This window comes from Artibeus jamaicensis, unplaced genomic scaffold, assembly GCF_021234435.1.
Source record: "Artibeus jamaicensis isolate MK-2021 breed Jamaican fruit bat unplaced genomic scaffold, CSHL_Jam_final contig_2259, whole genome shotgun sequence".
In the NCBI taxonomy this organism is placed as follows: domain Eukaryota; kingdom Metazoa; phylum Chordata; class Mammalia; order Chiroptera; family Phyllostomidae; genus Artibeus; species Artibeus jamaicensis.
In genome coordinates, this window is record NW_026521468.1 from 2053957 (window position 1) to 2063039 (window position 9083).

Sequence of the window (9083 nt, forward strand, 5' to 3'; positions counted from 1 at the left end):
TTACCCTCAACACACTTTCCCCCCACCTTTTGCCACCTTGAGGGTGTAGCTGGGGCAATGCTTTTAAAAGTTTCCAGTGGCTGGGAGCATACACAAGAAGTTATTCCAAGTCACATTTAAGCGAGCCTCTTCACTCGGCACCGGGTAAGTTTACGGAGCATCGAGCTTTGGCTTGAGTTGCCTCTGCTGAGAAATGGTTGCCACGATGAGTTTAGTCATTGCGCATGTTTCCTATAGAGGCAAAAAAGGAAAGAAAGAAATATGTTTTTTTTTCCCTTGTGATGACAACTTTTAGGATCTACTCTCTGTCATCTGTGTGTGTGTGTGTGTGTGTGTTCCATGCCGATGAGCTGTCTCTGACTCCTGGCCACCCTGTGAACAGTGCCGTTCACACTGTCCGTCCTCACAGCCCCCTGCCCGGCTCCTGTGGACTCACGCCTGGGGCTGCTGTTACGGACTCAGTCTGTCGCGTATTCTCTTGCTCGTTTCCGGCTGCCTCCCATTTTCCCAGCATTACTGTCTTTTCCAAAGAACCTGCCTCTCACCATGTGCCCGAGGTAACACAGCCTCGGTTTGGTCACTTTTGCCTCCAGCAACCTTTCAGACTTCATTTGCTCCAGGACACACTTGCTCGTCTTTCTGGTGGTTCAGGAAATCACAGAGCTCTCCTCCGGCACCAACGGTCAACTACACCAGTGTTGGCCAGAGTCACCATGTTGCACGCTTCCACAGGCTCAGTATTAGGTTCATTACTATTTTTAGAAAGACAGCTCTGAATTGGAGTTCAGGGTGCATAACCCTGAGGCATGTTCTACATTGCCTCTGACCAATAAAAGTCGAGTCACCTGTAATTCAAACCTTTTTAGTAGCCACATTAAAAAAATAAAACTAAACCGGTGAAATTAATTCTAAGAATACATTTTATCGAACACAATATATTGAAAATATCATTTCAAAGTGTAAACAATAAAACAAATTATTAAGGAGATATCTGAAATTTTTTTTTTTGGTACTTAGTCTTTGAGTTGGTGTGTATTTCACACGCGTGTACCGATTCAGACTAGCCACATTTCAAGTGCTCGGTAGCTACTCGTGGCCGGTGGTATCTTACTTGGACAGAGCAATCTATACGGTCCCCCAGGGTCCCTTGTGCAATTGTCAGGGAAAATGGGTTCCCTCAAAGGGAATGACGGGAGGGACACCCCTGGGCCCCCCCTCACCCCGTCTCATGTATCCAGCAAGAGGAGCAAACCAGGTCTCTTGGAAGGGGGGGAAAGGCAAACGTATCTCCCATCTGTTGAGTATTAACCTCTGAACCATTTAGCCAAACATTGGCTTCTCCCGTCATTTGATAAGGTGTATCCAGCAAAGGGAGATGAGAAAACTGGGAGGTTATTCTTTAAAATTACGTCAGCAGGGGGTTTCTTTCTGCCACAGAGCTCGGAGGGTCCCGCCTGGGCCGTCACATCTCCAGCAGCACACTCAAGGACCGGTTTGAGTGCTTTCCTCCGCCTGGGCGTCCAGGAGTTCACGGGGATATAAAAAAAAGCAAGAGGGATTTGAAAAGAAAGCCCATGCACAGCAGACTGTCTGCCCTGAGCCCGGGCTGCAGCGAGGGTGATTATGGGGGAAGGAATGGTTTGTGTCACCGTCACACGGAAATGCCCGGCGACTTTTCTGCGGAGACAGCACCTCTCGGTCTTCCGGAGACTCTGTGTGCAGACTTCCGGAGCTGTCGGGGACCTCCACGGCCATCCTGACTGCCCCGTACCCCCCTGAGTCAAGTTTCTTGGCGAGATGGGCCAGCGAGCCGTCTAGACACATAGGGACCTACACGGTTGTCCAGCCGGCTTCCGCTGGCAGATCTGACCTGTCGAGAGGACGTCAGGCCCTGGACAGAAGGGTGCGAGCCCAGGATTTGGCTGCTGTCTCTGGTCCGGCCCTCCCTCCCGTCCTTCTCCTGACCTCCCACTGATGGGAACAGGTTATCAGCATCCCAGGCCTCCGTCCTTCCCTGGCCCCCACCCAGGCTCCTGCGAGATGAATTGAGCAATGGAGGGAGTCCGGAATCCATCAGGAATGAGTGCGTTGCGTGGCACTGAATGACTCCCTTCTCTCCGGGCCTCCATTTCCTTGTGGGTCAAAAGAGCTGGATGAGATGGTCTCTGAGATGCTGTCAACTCTGCCCAAGGTGGTGCTCGTTTACGGGATTCCTGCAGCGGGGAAGGAGAGCACTTTCTCTGCTTCTCCCAGGACTCACAGCTGCGCGTCTGAAGCCTTCTCTGCCATCTTGTCCGGACCTGTCTCTCTCACGCTTTCCTCCTTGGTTCCAGAGCCAGTGAGGTCTCACCAGCCTCCTCCCCTGGACTCTCGAGTCTTGTATCTCACAGGTCACTTCTTCCCTGGGGAAAGAGCAAGGCAATCCACTCTTTCTGAGCAGGGACTGAGCCCAAGCCCCAGGCTGGGCTCTTTCATACACGTTAGCCTATTTGATCTTTGTAGTCAGAACCATGGCTGAGTCTCATTGCAGATAAGGAAGCTGAGGCTCAGAAACTGTGGCTTGGCCAAGCTCCCACACCAGGGATTGGCAGAGCCGGGATTCAGACCAGATTGGTTCAACTCTGAAGGCCCAATTCTTTCCATTGCACATTTGAACACCTTCCCATGTCACTTGGTCATTGGGTCCTTCCTGAGCGAGGCTCCTGGCTCCTCAAGGGCAGAGGAGGCAGAACCGTGGAGCAGACACCGCATGGAGTCTTGCTCCAAAGATCTAACCCTTGGGCAGACGGGGGAAGAAGCAGAAAGTGCTCGAGGCTCAGAAACTGGCCGGGTTGTGGCAACAATCCACTTGAGCCCAAGGCTTCCTGCGTGTGACTTCACACTGACTCTGTGCCCCGTCTCAGGTCATGTCCAGCTTGGTTGACCAGCTTGGCTCGCCAGAGGGGGCTCTACAGGAAGTCCTACATAACAGCCCAAGTGACACAATGCAGGGTGTCATCATTGCCAACACAGAGTCGGTGTGTGACCTCGGGCAAGTTCCAACAAGCATCTGTGTAATAGACATGAGATCCCCACCCAGCCCAACAGGCAGCAACAGTGAAAAGACTACACTGGCTTTGATGTAAAAAGCCACATTTTTTTCTTACTCTCTCACAGTGTTACCTGTAGCACATGCCTGGCAGGGACTTGCCGAATGTACTCGTATCCTAGTTGTCGACTTTGGGCAGCCTGTTAGAGTTTCCTGAATATTTCCACACTTCACATTATTCTTTCATTCTCCCAACAGACCTTTCGGAAAGCAGGGCTGCCCTTGATCTTGGCCCTAGTTTATAGACAGGGAAACTGAGTCCCATCTTTTATGGCTCCCAGCTGGCTGAGGAGTTGGGGTGTTTTTGCTGACAACTTTCTGTCTTCTTGTCATGTGGAGAGAAGAGGCCTGTCGGGGCAGCTCGGCAGTCAGCTGTGGTCCAGATGTGGAGGCCTGGAGGGCCACAGAGGAGGTGGGTAGGTGGGAACATCCTCCCACTTCCTCCCTGGAAGACAAATGGCTCAGGGGCCAAGGGAGGCTCTGAGGCTGAGGCTGGATCAGGAACCTCCCGGGAGTCTCCATCAGGCGGGAGCTGCCCTCGTCTTGAAAACAGCTCCTCCTCGGGAGCTGGCTACCTGGCAGACCGAGTCAGAGGACGGAGGCTCCACTAGCTGCCTCCCCTTCCCCGGACGACACAGCTCCCTAAATAAGTGTGCTCAGGCCCTGAGGCCTGGGGCCCACCCTGGTCTCAGCAAAGGCGGACATGCTACAAGAGGGCACCATGTTCCCGGCATTCTGTTTGTTTTTGAGAAACAGCATTGCAAACTCTCTCCTCTGGCCATGGAGTGAACACACACACGCACCAAAATGATACACACAATGAACACACTCATGAAACCACACACATGTGCACGAGCATGTACACCCACACCTGTGCACACACATGTATAAACTTGCAGGTACTTCCTTACCTCCTGGGAGCAGCTGTGAGTTCCCTCAAGCCCTCAGAGCTCCCTTAAGCCCCCAGGAGGCAGGAAGGAAGCTGGGTGTCATATATCACTTCTCCCCAAGCAGGCAGTGTCCTCTCTGCCCAAAGCAGGGAGGGGTGGGGGTCGGCCGCCGCGAACTGGTCTCGGGAAGGAGCCCCTCTGGTCCATATTTCACAGACACCCCAGACAGAGCCTGCTGTCAGGAGCACTGTCTAATTTCCTCCCCTGACTGCTGGCCCAGATCCCCCCAACAAAGAGGGGCATTGTGTCCTCCTCCCCACCCCTGGCATCTGCTCCGCAGAGATCCGCCCGGGATGCACAGAGGGGATTTGGGGGATGAAGGCACATCCTGCACCACAGCCCCCTGAAGGGCCACAAATTCTGGAGCTTAAAGAGCCGGGGCTAGTCTATGGGGTCCCCCAGCCTCACAGCCCTCGGCCGTCCCAGCAACCCCGTCTTCCCATCAGTCCTCTCGGCCCCTCCGTGGCGCTGGAATAGCTTCTCCTTGGGGAAGAGGAGGGTGAGGAAAACATTTAAAGGGTAGTGGCTGAGGATGAAGAGTCATTTTAAGGGGACTGGGCCTCCCCATTGTCTCCCAGAAGAAGCACAGCCTCTGCCCTTGGCCTCCCCTTCTGGTGGGGACTTGCGGGTGGCCAGGGCACCACCAGGGCAGCTGCTGGGAAGAGGCAGTTGTGCCTGGTTTTTCCTGCTCTCAAGTTTTCGCAGGTCGGATATTCTGGGCAGGGCAGGTGGGGTCCTGGGGGCAGGCTGAGGGGAGGCAGAATGAAGGGAGGGCGGGCCAGTGAGAGAGGACTATGGGCTGAGACCACTGCAAGGCTTCCTGGGAGGATGCTGTCCAGCAGTGTCCTCGGCAGCCACTTTCTGACTCCGTTCGGGGACACCTCTGAAGTGGCTGTTCCTCTCCCCAGGTGCCAGGCCACGAGGTCAAGATCCCGTGGAGGGTATGTGTGTGCGTTGCGGTGGGGAGAGAACACGTTTAATAACTGAAATCGCTCTCACTGCTTCGGGCTTTTGTGTGTGACCGCAATGTGAGAGTAGTTGGGAACTCTGGGCCAACACGTCTGAGTCTAGCGTCCTCCAAGCCCTTGACCTTCATCGCTACCCCTCTGCTGCTCAGCAGTGCTTCTTATGTGGATAGTTTGCTGCTTTGAAAACATTTTGCCCATAGTGCCCGGTTATCTTTTGTACTCAAGGTGTCAGAGTGCTTTGTTTTTGTACAGCAGGAAATTGGCCCAGAGAGGGTAATGAATGGCTTAGAGTCACACAGCAAACGAGTAAGAGAGCAGATACTGAAACCCAGACCTCCTCCTCCTTGCTCTGTGCTTTTGTTGTCACTGGGTTGCAGACTGTGTGTAGAAAGAGAAGAAAACTTCGTCTAGAACATGTTGCATTTTTGTGTGTGTGTGCGTGTGTGTGTGTGAGAGAGAGAGAGAGAGAGAGAGAGAGAGAAAATCTCACCGTACTGAGGGCCCACTCTGAGCCGCTCAGTCCTGCACTCTGAGTCCTGCACTAGGCACTCTGCAGACCTGACCCCATTGTCCTGGGGACAGGCTGGCTCTGTCTCCACTCACCAGGCCCAGAACTTAGCACATAGTTGGCACTCAAGAAATATTTTTGTGGAATGAATGAATGAATAAATCTAAGTCCCCCATCAGCCTCTAAATAAAATACAATCTCAAAACTTTTTAGAAGCATTTTTCAAAAAATGTCTTGAAGCTCCATAGCTTCTGCAGGTCACTGGGATGGGGAAATTAGGCTCAGAGAAGTTGACTGACTTGACAAAAGCCACACAGCCAGTGTGTGGCAGAGGCTGTGTTGGAACCTCCATCTGTGAGTCTCTGAGGTCCACATGTGTGCACGCACACACGTGTGTGTGTGTGTGAGGGGGTGGTAGCTGGGGGTGGGAAGGTGATAAAGAGTAAGGATTCCGCCTCCTGCCATGAAGAATACGTTAGAAGAAAACAATCTGGAAAGAGCACTTTCCCACCAAGCAGGCGTTCAGCTCAGACAGGGGCCAGCAGCTCTCTAGCCAGGTTGTGCTGGATTTGTGTTCCTGCAACACTGGTTTTAAATCATTAAAGAAAACAACAGCCACAAATAAAACCATCCTTTACAGGCACGGGGGAAGCCTGCTGCTTGATGAAAGCCTGCAGCACACTTGTTCTAGACCATGAGGAATTCTCCAGCGACTTTGAATTTGCCCTCCTGGATTTTCTCAAAGCACAGCAGATGGGCCAGGTGGCAGAGAAAACCGGCCGCTGGGCTCTGGCCAACAGGAGCTCGTCCTCGGTGGCAGCCGCCCTTCACGGGGGCCCTCAGACCCAGCCGAGCCTGCTCCCTTCCCAGCCACGCTGGAGTTAAGCCCAGCCGTGGGCCCTAGCTCTGGGGACAGGCTGGAGTCCTGAGCCAGCAGCCCCAGCTAGAAAATTAATAAAGAATGAGAAGCTCTTGCAGCCAGGCCCATGGTGAGAGACGAGTTAGGTCATGTCTCTTTCTGTTCAATCGGATATTAGTCCCGACCCTGATGTCACCTTCCAGCTATTAAGCATCACCCTCAGAGACGTGGGTAAGCTGCTCAGAAGCCTCTTATCTGGTCAGGCCCTGGACGCTGTTTCTTTGCAACAGCAGGTCAAAGGGAAGAGACTCATTCAGGCTTCAGACAGAGCTCAGGGCTCAGAGTGGTGGGGGCAGGGTGTGGGGGCGTGAATGATAGAGAATCTCAGTCCTGTGGCCAGAATCAGACACAGCTTCTTTGGGCTACAGAACTGGGGTAAGTATTCACTGCCTCCTGTTTTAGGCAAGGGCATGGCCTGCCAGACCTGGTGGGCTCTGAAGGCCTGGACTGCTTGAGGCCCCCCGGCCTAACCAGCCTCAGGGCCAGAGCTTCCCCTGTGTGGTCCATGTGGCCAGCAATAGGCACTTGTGTCCTGAGAAGCCAGGCAATGCCATTCATGTAACAAGTCCCCCATCCATCCAATCATCCATTCATTCATGCCATAACTATTTATTGAGCACCTATTGTGTGCCAGGCATCAGGCTAGTAGCTCGGAATACAATGCTCAGAGAAATATGTCTCCTTTTCTTCCCTCCAGCTTGTGAAGCAGACCACAAATGAACACGCAAACAACAAATAGAAGAATTGTACGTTGTGATAAGGGCCATGAGGTAACGCAGACAAGGTGGGAAGGCAGAGTGAGAAGGATAGCAGTGGCCAGAGATAATTGTGGCGTTAGAGAAGAACATGGATTTGAGATATTTTTGAAGATGTCTATTCACAGTTGATAGCAAAAGGGACAGAGAAGTTGACCAGTGAGCGAAGGAACATGGAGAGGGCCCAGGGCCATGTGGCCAAGAGAGCAGGCCAGATGATTGATTGACAATCGCTGCGTTTGGCAGTTGTAAGGGATTAATTGGCACAGGCCCCTCTGCTTGGCTGGAGACTATATAACTCTTAATGGGAAACATTTCCACTCAGTGGAAGAAAGAAAGCCACCCACCAGGGGCTCTACTGGTTGCTGGAGCTGTGGTGCGCTGGGGGTCCAGGAAAGAGTGGGTCTCTCTGTCTGACCCTGCTTCTCTTCTTCGAATACGAGAGCTGTAGAAAAATACACTCCCAGCACAGGGCCTGGCCCAGGCAGGTGGGTGGAGTTCTGAGGCCTTGAGCATCAGCCACTCCCCTGCCCCCAACCAGGCCCTTTGACTTAGAAATGGATTCTCTGCTCAGCGCATCTGTTCTGTCTCTCTACTGCTCTCCCAAGGGCAGCCACCCACCTGCTCGTCCGTGACGCTCTCTCGAGGATGGAGAAACCCATTGCTGGCAAGGTAAGGTCTGGGAATGCTTGGTTGCTTGGATTCCTACCATGCCACTATTTCTGGGCGTAGTCACTGGTTCACATCAGGGAGTCACCAGTGGGGTGGCCTTGCTTCCCTGGTACAGATTTGCACCCCAGAAAAAGCAGAGGGTTTTTACCAACTCGAGGAGCAACTGGTCCCAGCTACTGTTCACCCAGAGCTGGTGAATCTGATGCCAACACTAAGGAGTGTGAGGAACGCAGGGAGTGTTCGAGAGACACCGGAAAATGCTCGATGGATGTGCGAGGACGTTTAATTCCATGATCCGAAGGCCCTCAATGGGCCCTGATGCAGAGCTTGAGCATGTGACCCAGGTTTCTAGTGTGAGTGAATGGGGAGGTGGTTGTGTTGCCAACCGCATACAGTACAGGATTCCGAATGCAGGCCACGCAGCCTCATTAGGGGAATGGAGACGTTCCCTTCCGGTATTTGGAGTTTGCGGTGCCTGCAGTCATCCGGGTAGCAGAGGGCAATAGGCAGAGGAACATGAAGCCCTAAGCTCCCTGATCAGGCCCAGGGAAGTGTAGGCCTCAGGCCAGAATGTGGGGGTTCAAATCCCAGTGTCATTGCTGGGGTGATCGGTTTGTAGGAGGCGGGGCAGCAGCTACAAATGACCCCCCAAATCCCAGGGGCTTACAAGAGACTTTTATGTCCTCATTGACATATAGGGTCTGGCACAAGTAGCGCCCATTTTTTATGACCAGATCTCTTACTACAAAATCGTAAGCGTGCAATTCTGTGCCACAACAATATCACACTCAAGTGCACCGTATGATATTATAGGTGAAATGTTCAAATTAAAGCTATAAATGATCACACTCATCTTATTACCCTCCCAACCACACTGAAGCAGGCGTAACACTGAAGCAGGCGTTACTTCTGTGGGACCCTGTACAAAGGTAACGGGTTCTGGAACCCAGGCTCTCGGCGGAACCCGTTTCAGCCACGTTCAGAGGGAAAAGAGCAATGACAGAGATGCAGGATGGCGCTCATGCTTCCACTTAGACCCACCCACTGCTTTTGCTCACTTTCTATTGGCTGGAGCAGGTCACACGGACAAGCCTGGAGTCAATGAGGCAGGAAGGCATGTTCCACCCACGCTGGGGACAGCCTACGCTGGGTCCTGGGGCCTATTCCCCTCGGGGAGAGGAAGGAAGAGAACGAGGCCCAATCACACGCTCCACCACAACCAC